The sequence below is a fragment of the Diceros bicornis genome, assembly GCF_020826845.1.
Source record: "Diceros bicornis minor isolate mBicDic1 chromosome 27 unlocalized genomic scaffold, mDicBic1.mat.cur SUPER_27_unloc_1, whole genome shotgun sequence".
NCBI lineage: Eukaryota > Metazoa > Chordata > Mammalia > Perissodactyla > Rhinocerotidae > Diceros > Diceros bicornis.
Window position 1 is genome coordinate 253543 of NW_026690889.1, and position 14624 is coordinate 268166.

The 14624-nt window shown below is 45.2% G+C and overlaps 2 long non-coding RNA genes across 2 annotated transcripts; both read left to right on the forward strand.

The window, feature by feature from the left end:
• Positions 1 to 738: 738 nt before the first annotated feature.
• On the forward strand, positions 739 to 3763 carry LOC131401955 (uncharacterized). The gene is made up of 3 exons (XR_009218148.1): positions 739 to 809; positions 3311 to 3346; positions 3717 to 3763. It is a non-coding gene; the product is annotated as an uncharacterized LOC131401955 (long non-coding RNA).
• A 1775-nt stretch (positions 3764 to 5538) lies between these two features.
• On the forward strand, positions 5539 to 9295 carry LOC131401954 (uncharacterized). The gene is made up of 3 exons (XR_009218147.1): positions 5539 to 5588; positions 7731 to 7881; positions 9231 to 9295. It is a non-coding gene; the product is annotated as an uncharacterized LOC131401954 (long non-coding RNA).
• Positions 9296 to 14624: the final 5329 nt, after the last annotated feature.

A 14624-nucleotide genomic window follows, 5' to 3' on the forward strand; every position in this document is an offset into this window, starting at 1 on the left:
CGTCTCCAGTCGCGGTCGACGGAGGGGCCTGGGCCGCGGGCAGCCCTGTCAGGGCCCGGCGTCCCCGCGTCCCCCCGGAGCCCCGTTTCCCCGGGCTGTTCACTCAGGGCGCCCGAGGCTGCTGTTCCTCCCGGCTCCGGGCGCCGCCGGCCCCTCCTCAGAGTCCCCGTCACCGTCCTCCGTGTGATTTTGTCCCCAGGGGGCTTATCCGCGTCTGGAGGCGGTGTTTGGGTTGTTACTAATGGGGGCGCTCCTGGCATCTAGAGGGGGAGGCAGGGATGCTGCTCAGCGTCCTCCAGGGCCCAGGACGGCCCGACAGAGAATCATCCGGCCCCAAATGTCAGTGGTGCCGAGGTTGGGAAAGCTGCTCCAGGGCCTGAAAATCTCCCGGGCCCTGAATGAAGTGTGAAAATTGTTTACAAGTCAGCGAGTCACTTACAGGGTCCCTAAAGGACAAGCTTGTTTAAAGGGTCCAGAGTCACCAAAAAGTCTCTGTCCAGCCAAGTGAGTTGAGCGACACAAGTGCACACAGCACGAAGCTACTTCCTCCCATCTTGGGGAGCAGGTGACTGGATAGGAATCGGGAAAATCCAGTCTCAGCCAACAGTTACAGTTAAATCAGTAAATACAAAAAAGAAAAGTGAATTGGGTGACCTTTCCATCCAACACCCTATAAAAGGCTTCAAAAGCTTGTTTGCGCTTTTTTTCCCCCCTCAGACACGAAAAGCATCTGTGGAGCTCAAGTTTGAGGTGAAAGCAGGCTCAGAGTCCACCTGTGCTCGCTGATCCATGGATTTCTGTGTGACCAGGTGAGTACCCTGTGGACCTGGTACCAACAGGTTCCGGCAGCCTCCGCTGTGCAGAAGACCTGCTAGTGGGCTTTCCTGGGCTCAGGTTGTCACCACATGGACACTGAGAGTGAGGGTATCTTGAGAAAAATTATTGATGTTGGATGGATTATATTCAAGGGAAAGATGGTAAGCTGTGTGTGGTTGTGTGTGGTAAATATTTCAGTAAGTACAGTTATATGCAAATAAGAACACATAAAACAAATGTAAATAACTGCAAATGTGTATTATAGTAGAAAATATAGATTTACTTGCATTGCATAATACTCAATAGTCAGGATTTATATATAATATAAATACAGAAAAGTTTTGCGTGTGTATGTAGTATTAGAACACATCCCATGAAATATTAGCAGGGATACTCAGCAACATTCCTTAGACCCATTCAACTTGACTTCTAAAGTCCTATAAATCCTCCACAAAAATTTGAAATATAGGAGCATTCAGGGAAAAAGATGATTGAAACTTCTTTGTATTAATAACAAATTTAACATTGAGTTTGCCAGTAGCCAGATTTATTTTGAACATTTTTTTCTTTATGACATTTCAAATCATTTGGAGGAGTACTAAGCAACGCTGTAGATTGAAGGGCAGGGCACTAGTCTCTAAAAAGACTGTCCTCATCACCTTGCCTTCTAAAGGGAATTAACTTTGTTTCTTGAAACTTTTCTGAAATAACGGTCTGGTGATTCACGTTGCAGAGAATCTTGTTAAGTAATTTTGTATTTAGTTGTTGGCCTCTACTAATTGTGTGTGTATGTGTGTGTGCCTTTTTCATTCTAGCTTTCCTGTGAGGTTCTTGAGGGGAATGTGTGCTTGTCATGCAATAGATAGTCTTTGAGTGTATAATTTATGGTGACCCTCCATCCTTGTTTACTCAGGACAGAGGGGTTTTCCAGGACACAGGACGTTTAGTGTTCAAACCAGGGCAGTCCTAGACAAACCGGGATGGTTCCTCATCTGATGAGCCAGGCCCTGGGCCACATGCATGGGGACCTGGAGAACCAGAGAGACCTTGTCCCACCTCCGTGGAATTTATATTGTATTTGGGAATTTGGATTTTAGACAGTTAATGATGAGAGTGATGTGGGAGTTTGGCACAAGGGGTCTCAACCTGAGGGGGCAGGGAAGCGCTCTTGAGAAGGACTGATATTTAGCTTGAGAGCTAGAGTTGGGACTGGATTTAGCTAGTTGGAGGGTTAGACTGGAGTGAGGGTGTGGGAGTGTGTTCAAGAGAGCGTTTCAGACAGAGGGACCCGCATGAGGACACCCCTGAAGCAGAGAGCCTGGTGTGTCCATGAACTGAGAAGAGGGATGGCTGAGCCGAGTCAACACAGGGGGAGGGGTGTGAGCCACACCGGCGATGGGGGACAGGCAGGACCAGATCAGGGGTGACTTGGGATTCTGTTCTAAGACCAGTGGGAAGACTCTGGAGAGATGCGAGTAGAAGGATGATGTGATTAGCGTTTGGTCTAAGCACCTTGGTTCAAATGGACTTCATGTTTAAATGTAGACTTAAGAGGCAAGATGCAAGGTACTGGGAATAAGATTAGGAATAAGATGATTGTTCCCTAGGCCTGGGTGATGGCTGTGGAGTAGGAAAGAAGTAGAAAGAAAAGACCTTGGAGTGTAGAACCGAGAGAACGTAACGGTACTTTCTTGCCTGCATGTGTCTGATGGCACAGGGCAGTGACTGTGCTCCTTGCTGCTGTCCGTGCAGACCTGCAGGCGCCCCCTCACTCAGGTCTGTGTGTTCACCCCTCTTTGTCACTCACAGGCCCCGCTCCACATCCTACAGGAAGTCAGGCCTTACTTGTGAGGGGGTTGTCTCACATGGGAGACACCGAGGAGAGCCTCTCCAGACATCAGAGCAGCCCCTTCAGCCTCTCCCTCAGACTCCTCCCTTCCACTCTCTCGCTTTCCACACCCAGAAGGACCCCTGCTCAGTATTCCATGTCCCCAGGTTCTCCCTCCCCCAGGCTTGAGAAGGGTGGGGCAGCCACTGGGGTGGACATCATCTGCACCTTCCACTTCAGAGAGGCAACGAGATGGAAGGTGGCTGGTCCAGGGCTGGACAGAGAGTGACTCTACTGGGAGCCGAGCCATGAGACCCAGGGCGTCACCCACCTGGGCTCCCTCACCCTGGACGGGGACAGCCTCTACATCAGTGGTGAGGGGCTGTGCTACAGCCACACTCTCTCTCCCAGTCAGAGTTCTGTGTTGCCTCCGTTGCTCTAAAGTGAGCTATGATCCATCTCTCTATGCTCCTGGTCTGGGATCAGTCTTCTCATCACTGTGTGATCACTGGGTCCAGGCACCTTCCATCTCGTTGCCTCCCCCCCTGAACACCACTCCCCTCTTCCCCTCTGCTTTCCCCACCAAGCTCCCTACATCCTCCCTCTCCCTTAATCCTTTATGTTCACCCCAACTCTTGCTCAGCTCCTCTCGCCTTCTCTCCACAGATTACACCTATGGAGCTGCAGCCCCGACTACCACCAGTGAGTATTCCTGGCCCTGACATCCTGGGTCCCGTCCGCATTTGGGGCTGGGGAGCACTTGTTCTCCTGCACCCACTGTCCTTGGTGAGGGAAGCACCTGGAAGGGCCCTAATTCATCCCTTCTCTCCCTCCCGGGTTCTGGTTGAGAGTCCCAGCCCAGTGTGAGAAAGCCTTAGACACAGACGTGTTCTCCACCACATTCTGACCCCACGTGGTTTTCACTTTAATTCTCCTGAAGCCCCGCCCTTGGTCCTCCTTTTCCAGGTATCCCATCCGTCTGTCCAGTTTTCTTCCCGTCCATCTGTCTCTCCTCTGTGTTCAGTCTCTCTTGTTCACCTATCTCTCTCTCTTGGGCTCCTCTCATCCACAGGCTTGCTCATCCCTCTACTCACACAGTCACCCCTCCCCTCACTCTCATGTATGCTTCACCTGTGAATGGTGGTCCTGGCACAGCCACTGCTGGAGCCCGGGTGAGCCTGGGGGCTCCTCCCACTCTGTCCCTCCCTGAGACAGCCCTCGCCACAGCTCCCGAGCCAGCCACCACGTCCCTGCATACTTCATCATCACCTGTGCCACCAGAAGCCACCACAGGTATCTGGGGGCCCCTTTTCCTTCCCAAGAGAAGCTCTCCGGCCCCACTCCTCCACCAGCCAGTTGTGATCCAGGAGCTGGGAAGCCAGGGTGTGAAATTCTGGTTTTAGGGCAATCATGCTGATCACAAATTATAGATTATAGATTATACCAACGATTCAGTCTAAGGTCAGCCCTCAGAGAGCCCCTAGCCTTGTGAAATTAACACACCATTATAGTACAATGTGGGAGGTTTCGGGGAGAGGCACCTGGCATCATTTGTAGGGGAAGAGCTTGCTAGAGAAAGTTTCACCTGAATGGAGTCTTTAAGAATGACTAGGAGGGACCCTGGCAAATAGAGGATGAAGAGTTTTCCTGGCAGAGGGGATTCCATGAGCAAAGGCTCCAGCCAGAAACAACATGGCATATGGGGAGAATTGAAACGAATTTGGGTTGCATGAAGCATGAAGTTTAACCCGCAGTACATGGATAAAATGAGACTGAAAGGTCAGCAGGAGACAGATTGAGTAGAGCCTTGAGTGCCAGGTCAAGAAGGTTGAACTAAACACTGAAGGCCATAGGGAGCCACGGGTGGTACTAGAGCAGTGGTGGTCCTAGTGAGGTATTCATTTCAGAAAGATCCTTCTAGTAGTCCATGTAGAACATCCTTTAGACAGAGCATCCAGTGAGCCTGCTGGGGTGTTGGTCCAGGTGAAGGAAGTTAACACCTAAGCTGGGACAGGGATGGAGAGGGAGTGTATGTGAGGACCAGTGTGCAACTGGAATTTGTGTTACAGGGAGGGAGGAGGAGCTGAGCAGATGTGCTGGTTCTGACTTGGGTGACCACACGGGTGGGTGGTGGTGCCACTGGGAGAGAAGATGACAGATGATAATGAGTGCAGGACTCTGGTGTGGTCTCAGGCCAGCTCTCAGTGATGGCCATCGCTCTCCCTCTCGTCTTGCAGCTTTGGGGCACAACCTGAAGACCCTCACAGTCACCTTCCCCATCTCCACCCTCTGGTATTCATCAGACAGGAGCAACGGCTCAGCCACGTTCCACTCCACTGAGAGGGTCCTGCAGAGCCTGGGGAGACCCTGGTCCCAGCAGCTCCTTTTGGGTTAAATCCCAACCAGCCCCTCCCCCAACCCCTGTCCCTCCTGCTCCTCCTCCTCCTTCCTCCCCAGCTGGATCCTTGTTCAAGAAGAGCAGCCTGGGCCTCTTCTCTTTGAGTTGCAGACTGTTCTCCCTCAGGTGAGACCCTCCCCTGAGCATTTGCCCCTAATGACCACTTTTGTGACCACCCCTCTCTGTCTCCCCCCTGTCCTCCCATTTCCTCCTTCCTGTTCTGGCCCCCACCCCAGAGGTTTCAGGACCTCTCTCTAGAGTCCCCACGTCCCTCTCTCCCCAGGCCTGAGAAGGATGGGGAAGCCACCGGTGTGGACGTTGTCTGCACCCACCGCCCTGACCCCGTGGGCCTCCATGCCTCTGTGCTGGGAGCTGAGAGTCTCCACGTGTCTGCTCTTCCTCTCGGTGGCTCCAGGCTCTGCACCCTGGAGTTTATGCATGCAGAGAGAACACCAGCTGCATTTCCCCAGCATCAGCTGGAACCTCAGCAACCCGGAGCCCACATCCTCGGAGTACGCCGCCCTGCTGAGGGACACCCAGGACCAGGTAGGGTCTCCCCTGTCCCGTCTCTCCTTGCCCTGAAGGCACCCTCATTCCTCCGCCTGACTTACGTTTGTTACCTGGTTGTTTCAATCCTTCACTTTCCCTGCGTGTCTGGGTTCTCTCAGTTTCCAGAGGTGATGTCCTAGCTGCCTTCCCCATTTCTCACATGGGTAAACTGAAGCTCAGAAAGGGGAGTATTGTGCCTAAGATCACACAATGTGTTAGGGGCAGAGCCAGGATTTGAAGTCAGGTCTCCCTTGCCCCAAGATCTGTGATCTTTCACTGGCTCCAGTGGCCCCCTGCATCCCCAGGAGACCTCTCACCCACTCTCCCTCGCGTTTGTTCTAGGTCACCAAGCTCTACAGATGCAGCCAGCTGTGAGACATATTCCACTCCTGCCTGGTCACCGACTTGGTGTAGGTTGAGGAGATTGGAAGCATTGGCTGAGTTGGTGGCTGATGGCTCTGAGCTCCCGTAACATATCCTTGATCTGGAAGTCACTGACATGGTGCCCAGTCTCCCCCACATCCCTGTCAGCTAATCCTACCATCTCCTTCCATAGGTTTTCGGGAGTTGAGAAAAGCATTAACATTTGGGGCCACCAACCTCCAGCATCCTCCTCCTCCTCCTCTTCTGGAGACTTTCAACAAATATCAGCAGTCTAACTGTGCTCTCCAATAGTGGAGCCACTAACCACATGGGGCAATTTAAATTATTTACACACCTCTTGGGATACGATTCACATATTGTGTGTGTGTCGGGGGGTGTATTTTTTAGGTTTTTCTATATACAATATCTTCTCCTGTGCAAAACAAATAGTTTTACCTCTTCCCTTCCAATCTGGGTTTCTTTTATTCCTTTTTCTTGCCTAATTGCCCTCATCAGAACCTCTAGTACCTGTGATTAACATATCAGATGAGGGAAGACATCAATGTCTTGTCCCTGGTCTTAGGGGGAAATTTTCAGTCTTTCACCATTGAATATGGTGTTAACCGTGGGTTTTTCATCGATGCTATTTATAGGTTGAGAAAGTTTCTTTCTATTCCTAATTTGTTGAGTGTTTTGTTTTTTAGGCATGAAGGGTGTTGTATTTTGTGAAATTCTTTTCTATGTATATGGCCGAGATTACGTGGTATTGGCGGTTATTCTATTAATATGGTGTATTACATAATCAGTTTTCAGATATTAAGCCACCCCTCCAACTAGAGGTGAGAGATTCAGACGTTCTCAAGTCTGTCCTGGGCGTGCCACATCCCTGAGCCCTTGTGGCCTTCTAGAGGCCCACAAATACACTGGAGCTTTTCAAAGCCCCCTGTGGACATCTCATTCCCCCAATTTTTCTTCTAAGTTGTTGGCTCACCTCTTGCCTGCCTCTCCTGGTATCACTCCCTCTGGCAACTACAATAGAAAACAATTAGCCCTGATTGTTTTTAGCAAGTGCCTTGGGGACAGACTTTCCATCCTGGGCAAGCTCTGACTCAAGTAACGACAAGCCCTGAACATGGGGCGTTTTCGGGGAGCTGCCAGGCAGGTCAGCTAGTTGCAGTTGGGTGGGGAGGGGTCTTTTCAGAGCTCCACACCCACTATGGCTGCTGTGCTGCGGGTTGTCTCAGCCACCATGGTTCTGAGACTGACGGTTTTCACAGTCATGGAGGATGTTGTGAGAGCAGGATGGGAATAGTGCAAGTTATAGTGCCACAAAGTTTGCTCCCTGTATCAAGATTCCACCGTGTGTCTTCACTAAACCCTCCTCAGATTCTTACAAGCCTTTGATTAATTTCTAGACTTCTGAAAAGATGATTTCGACCATTTTTACCAGTGTTCTCATTGTTTTTATGCATTTGCAGAAGTCCTTACTCCAAAGTTTTAAAAATGTTCTCCCTGTAGTTATTTATTTATAAATTAATTACTTGAAATGAAATTACATGAGAAATTCAGTTCCTCACTCACACACACTAGCCACATTTTAAGTGCTCGATAACAACATGAGGCTAATAATGAGTGTATTTGGTAGTGCAGACAAATGTTTACATTATTGCAGAAAGTTCTCTTGGACAGGACCCAGAAGCAGGGAATCTAGATTCAGGGTAGAATTCCAGACACCCTTGATTATCCTTTGTGCCCTTCCAGGTCTGTCCCCCACAGTAACCACACTGGAGTGGACTCCCTGTGTACCTTGCCGCCTTGGCACAGAGACTGGACAGAGTTGCCATCTATGAGGAATTCCTGTGGCTGACCCAGAATGGTACCCAGCTGCAGAACTTGACCCTGGACAGGAAGAGTGTCCTTGGGGATGGTAAGGCTCCCTGGTCATTGGGAAAGGAAGTGAGGCCTTTCTGGGGACTCTGGAGGCCTGGGGCTGAGAGAACATTGAACTTGCTCAGGCTGGCAGGAGGTGGCATAGTCCCCCAGTCTTTAGCCACCATTGAGAGAGAGAAAAGGACACCAGTGTAGTATGGGAGGCCCTCACCTTCTCCTAGACAGCTCTGTGACCTCAAACTAGTCACCTCCTCTTTCTGGACTTTTGTTTCCTCATCTCTGCACTGAGAGCCACTGGCCGGATGGTCAGTGAGGGCCTCCAGCTGTGTGTGAAGCAGACTTACAGGTTTGGGGGTGGATGTGGTTTCTGGTCCACAGGCTATAGTTTGCCAAGTCCCGCTCTAGATGAGCAGCAATGCGCTAGAACTTTCTGCAGTGGTGGAATGTTCTATCTGTGCTGTCCAGTGCATAGCTGCATGTGGCTGTTGAGTGCTTGAAGGATGGTATTGTGACTGGTCTTTATTGTTACTGATTTTTAATGTTACTGAGGTACTAGAATTTTTCTTTTATTTAACTAAAATTAATTTTAATTCAAAAAGAGACTTGTTGCTGCTCCATATCAGACAGCACTCCTCTAAGAGGTTGTCTGGGTAGAGGTACAAGTAGGGGGACCTGCACCCCTCCTCCTATGCCCATTGGGTGCTGCGTGTCCTACCCTCCTGGAGTTTATGTTGTAGCTGGCAATAACAAGAATAGAAAATTGAAAATTATCAATTATTTGATGTGAACAAACTCATACTTGCAGGTGGAAATCAGAGAAGACTTCCTGCAGGATATTACATTGTAGGTTAATCCTAGAAAATGAATATTAAGCAGATAGATAAAGGAGAAGGGGATGAATGTGTTTCTAGGCACGGAAGAACAATTTTGAGTGGGAATTTACAAATTTAGAGAGATCCCATAGGCTTGCCAACTGTGATGACCCATTCTCCCCCCGGCCGTCATAAGATAGTCCACCCCAAATTCAGTCCTCTGTGCCCAGAGGTATGAATTTGGTTTAATTTATTAAACTTTTGTTCTGTGATAATGGTCTTGGATTTTGTAGCAAAGTGTGCTCACTTTTTAGAGATGGAAAGTAAAATGGGGTGAAACATGATGATGTTTACTTGACTTTAATATTTCGTTGAAAACATGGGATGAATCAAGGGTGGCAAGTGTTAATAATTTATACATTGATGAAATATTGTTTTAATTGGATGGAATATACATGGTTAAATTAGATGATGGATGTTTGTGAGACTCTCCCTTTATTTTTCTGTGTCTAAAAAGTTTTATTAAAAAGAGTGAAACACATTCACATGCATTCTCCATTTCATTCACTTCCAGAATATTCTGCCAACAGAGATGACACCTTGACTGAGAAGCCTAGTAAACCTGCAGGAAGCCCCAGCCCATGATAGGGGACGAGTATCTTGATGCTGTGCCTCATCGAAGAGAACCATGCACACAGGGTTTTGGATGATGAGGAAAGTTGGCCAACCCTTGTCAAGGACGGTTGAGGCACAGTGGGGTCAGCAGGAGCCCTGGGGCGATGACAGGAGGTGGCTCACCCCAGCACTTGTCTCCCCAGACCACCCCGTCTGGGCCCTCATCCTCATCTGCTTGGCGGGAATCCTGGTGCTCATCACAGGCCTGATCTGCTGTCTGCTGGTAAGCCATGACGTGTTGATTGTCTTCTTACTATTGGGTTGTAAGAGCTCTTTATATATTATAAATACAAGTCCTTTTCTAGGGATATGTTTTGCAGATGTTTTCTCCCAGTCTGTGTGTGGCTTGCCTTCTCCTTCACAACATGAGTCATTGGGGAAATGTAAGTGACAGTCATCATGAGATTCCACCATACTTGAGAATGGCTAAAATTAAAAAGACTGACTATAGCAAGTGTTGTTGAAGATGTCAATTCACTGAAACTCTCATCGAGTGCTGGTGAAAAATAGCTTGGATGCGTCTTTAATAATTACGTACGTCTACCCAGCCATTCCTCCCCTAGGAATCCATCCAAGGGAAATAAACCCGTATGTCTATACACAGACTTGTACACACATGTTGATAACAACCAATTTATAGTAGACAAAAACTGAAAACAACCCAAATGTCCATCTACTGGTGAACGGATACACAAATTGTGGTATATCCCCACAATTGAATACTATTCAACCATAAAAAAGAATGAATTATTTTTTTTCATTATTTTATTGAAATTATAAAGGGTGTTAACATTGTGTAATTTCAGGTGTTCATTATTATTTGTGAATTTCTGTATAGACTGCATCGTGCTCACCACAAGTAGTCTGACTTTTATCCATCACCATGCATATGTGCCCCTTTAACTCTTTCACTCAACCCCCAGCCCCCATCCCCTCTGGTAACCACTAATCTGTTCTCTTTATCCCTGTGTATGTTTATCTTCTGCATATGAGTGAAATCATGCATATTTGTCTTTGTCTGGCTTATTTCATTTAACATCATACCCTCAAGGTCCATCCAGGTTGTTGCAAACAGGATGATCTTGTCTTTTTTTTTTTTTCTGGCTGAGTAGTATTCCATTGTATATAATACATACCACATCTTCTTTATCCATTCATCTGTAGCAGGGCACTTGGGTTGCTTCCATGTCTTGGCTATTGTGAATAATGCCACAGTGAACACAGGGGTGCATAAATCTCTTTGAATTGTTGATTTCAATTTCTCTGGATAAATACCCAGTAGTTGGATAGCTGAAAGGTATGGTATTTCTATTTTTAATTATTTCAGAAATCTCCATACTATTTTCCCTGGTGGCTGCACCAGTTTGCATTCCCACCAGCAGTGTGTGAGGGTGCCCTTTTCTCCTTATCCTCTCCAACATTTGTTATTTTTTGTCTTGGGAATTATAGCCATTCTGACAGGTGTAAGGTGATCTGTCATTGTAGTTTTGATTTGAATATCCCTAATAATTAGTGATGTTATACATCTTTTCATGTGTCTGTTGGCCTTCTGTATATCTTCTTTGGAAAAATGTCTGTTCATATCCTCTGCCCATTTTTAGATTGGATTATCTGTTTTTTTTGTTGTTGGGTTGTTTGAGTTGTTTATATATTTTGGAGATTAACCCCTTGTCAGCTATATGATTTGCAAATATTTTCTCCCAGTTGGTGGGTTGTCTTTTCATTTTTTTTTGTTTTTGTGAGGAAGATCAGCCCTGAGCTAACATCCGTGCTAATCCTCCTCTTTTTTTCTGAGGAAGACCGGCTCTGAACTAACATCTGTTGCCAATTCTCCTCCTTTTTCTTTTCCCCAAAGTCCCAGTTGATGGTCGTATGTCATAGTTGCAGATCCTTCTAGTTGCTGTATGTGGGACGCAGCCTCAGCATGGCCGGACAAGAGGTGCGTCTATGTGCGTCTGGGAACCGAACCTGGGCCGCCAGTAGCAGAGAGCGCGCACTTAACCACTAAGCCACGGGGCCGGCCCTATCTTTTTGTTTTATTCATCGTTTCCTTTGCCTTGCAGAATCCTTTTAGTCTCATGTAGTCCCATTTGTATATTTTTTCTTTTCTTTCCCTTGCCTGAGTAGACACGGTATTGGAAAAGATGCTGCTAAGACCAATGTCAAATCCTGTACTGCGTATGTTTTCTTCTAGGAGTTTTATGTTTCAAGTGTTAGATTCAAGTCTTTTATCCAATTCGTTTTAATTTTGGTGTATGGTGGAAGATAATGATCTACTTTCATTCTTTTGCATGTGGCTGTCCAGTTTTCCCCACAGCATTTATTGAAGAGACTTTCCTTTCTCCATTGTATGATCTTGGCTCCTTCGTCAGAGATTAACTGACCACAGATGTGTGGTTTTCTTTCTGGGCTTTCAGTTCTGTTCCATTGATCTATGAGTCTGCTTGTGTGCCAGTACCATGCCATTTTGATTACTATAGCTATGTAATATATTTTCAAGTTAGGATTGTGATGCCTCCAGCTTTGTTCTTTCTTCTCAGGATTGCTTTGGCTATTCGAGGTCTTTTGTTATTCCACACATATTTTAGGATTCTGTGTTCTATTACTATGAAGAATGTCATTGGGATTCTGATTGGGATTGCATTGAATCTGTAGATTACTTTAGGTAATATGGACATTTTAACTGTGTTTATTCTTCCAATCCATGTGCATGGAATATCTTCTCATTACTTCAGGTCATCATTGATTTCTTTTAATAATGTCTTATAGTTTTCATTGTATAGGTCTTTTACCTCTTTGGTTAAATTTATCCCTAGACACTTTTTTCTTTTTGTTGCAGTTGTAAATGGGACTGTATTCTTGAGTTCTCTATCTGTTAGTTCATTATTAGAGTATAGACTTGCAACTGATTGGGGTGAGTTGATTTTGTACGCTGCAACTTTGCTGTAGTTGTTGATTATTTCTCATAGTTTTCTGATGGATTCTTTAGGGTTTTCTATATTTACAATCATGTCATCTGCAAACAGCAAGAGTTTCATTTCTTCCTTTCCAATTTGGATTCCTTTTATTTCTTTTTCCAGCCTAATTGCTCTGGCCAAAACCTCCAGTACTATGTTGAATGCGAGTGGCGAGAGTGGGCACCTTTGTCTTCTTCCTGTTCTCAGAGGAATGGCTTTAAATTTTTCATCATTAAGTATGATGTTGGCTGTGGGTTTGTAATATATGGCCTTTACTGTGTTGAGGTACGTTCCTTCTATACCCATTTTATTAAGAGTTTTTATCATAAATGGATGTTGGATCTTGTCAAATCCTTTCTCTGCATCTGTGGAGAGGATCATGTGATTTTTATTCCTCATTTTCTTAATGTGGTGTGTCACATTGATTGATTTGTGGATGTTGAACCATCCCGGTATCCCTGGTATAATTTCCACTTGATCATGGTATATGATCCTTTTAATATATTGCTGTGTTCGATTTGCTGATATTTAGTTGAGGATTTTTGCATCTGTGTTCATCAGTGATTTTGGCCTGTAATATTCCTTCTTTGTGCTGTCCTTGCCTGCTTTTGCTGTCAGGGTGATGTTGGCCTCATAGAATGAATTAGGAAGTGTTCCATCTTCTTCAACTGTTTGGAATAGTTTGAGAAGCATAGGTATTAAATCTTGTTTGAATATTTGGTAGAATTCTCCAGAGAAGCCATCTGGTCCTGGACTTTTGTTTTTTGGGAGGTTTTTGATGACCATTTTGATCTCTTTACTTGTGATTGGTCTGTTCATTTTCTCTATTTCTTCTTGATTCAGTTTTGGGAGGTTGTATGAATCGAAGAATTTATCTATTTCTTTTAGGTTATTGAAATTGGTGGCATGTAAGTTGTTCAGTGTATTCTCTGATTGTCCTTTGGATTTCTGTGGTATCTGTTGTAATTTCTCCTCTTTCATTTCTAATTTTATGTCTTTGAGCCTTCTCTCTTTTTTTCTTAGTGAGTCTGGCTAAGGGTCTGTCAATTTTGTTTCAATCTTCTCAAAGAACCAGCTCTTTGTTTCATTGATCCTTTCTACTGTTTTTTTTAGTCTCTATTTCATTTATTTCTGCTCTAATTTTTATTATTTCCCTCATTCTGCTGACTTTGGTCTTCATTTGTTCTTCATTTTCTGGTTCTATTAGGTGTAGTTTAAGGTTACTTATTTGGTATTTTTCTTGTTTGTTGAGGTGCGCTTGTATTGCTATGAATTTCCTTCTTAGAACTGCTTTTGCTGCATCCCATAAGAGTTGTTTTGTTGTCTTTTCATTTTCATTTGTCTTCAGGTATTTTTTGATTTCTCCTTTGATTTGTTCATTGATCCAATGGTTCTTCAGTCGTGTGTTCTTTAGTCTCCACATATTTGTGACTTCCCCATCTTTTTTCTTGTAGTTGATTTCTAGTGTCATAGCATTGTGGTCAGAAAAGAAGCTTGATATGATTTCCATCTTAAATTTATTCAGGCTTGCCTTGTTTCACAACATATGGTCTATCTTTGAGAATGTTCCATGTGCACTGAAGAAGAATGTGTATTCTGCTGTTTTGGGCGGGTATGCTTTATATATATCGATTAAGTTCATCTGATCATATGTTTCACTTAATTCCACTATTTACTTGTTGTCTTTCTCTGCATGATTTATCCATGGATGTAAGTGGGTTGTTCAGGTCCCCTGCTATTATTGTGTTGCTGTTAATTTCTCCCTTTAGGTCTATTAATAGTTGCTATATATTCTTTTGTGCTGCTGTGTTAGGTGCATATATCTTTATAAGTGTTATGTCCTCTTGGTGGAAAGTCCCCTTTATCATTATATATCGCCCCTCTTTGTATCTCATAGACTTTTTTATCTTGAAGTCAGCTTTGTCTGATATAAGTATGGCAACACATACTTTCTTTTATTTGCCATTTGCTTGGAGTATTGTCTCTCATCCTTTCATTCTGAGCCTGTTTGTTTTTAGAGCTGAGATGTGTTTCCTGGAGGCAGCATATTGTTGGGTCTTGTTTTCTAATCCACCCCACAACTCTGTGTCTGTTGATTGGAGAATTCAATCGATTTACATTTAGAGTGATTATTGATACATGAGGACTTAATCCCACCTAATCTATATTTCCATTGTTTCTCTTCCTTTGTGTTTCTGACTGCCATTTCATTTTGGGGGTTGTCTGTGGAGGTTTTCTCTTTTTTTATGATGTATGGCTCTGCTCTGATTTTTTGTTTGATGGTTACTGTGAGGTTTGTATGAAGATCTCATAGATGAGATAGTCCATCTTCTGAT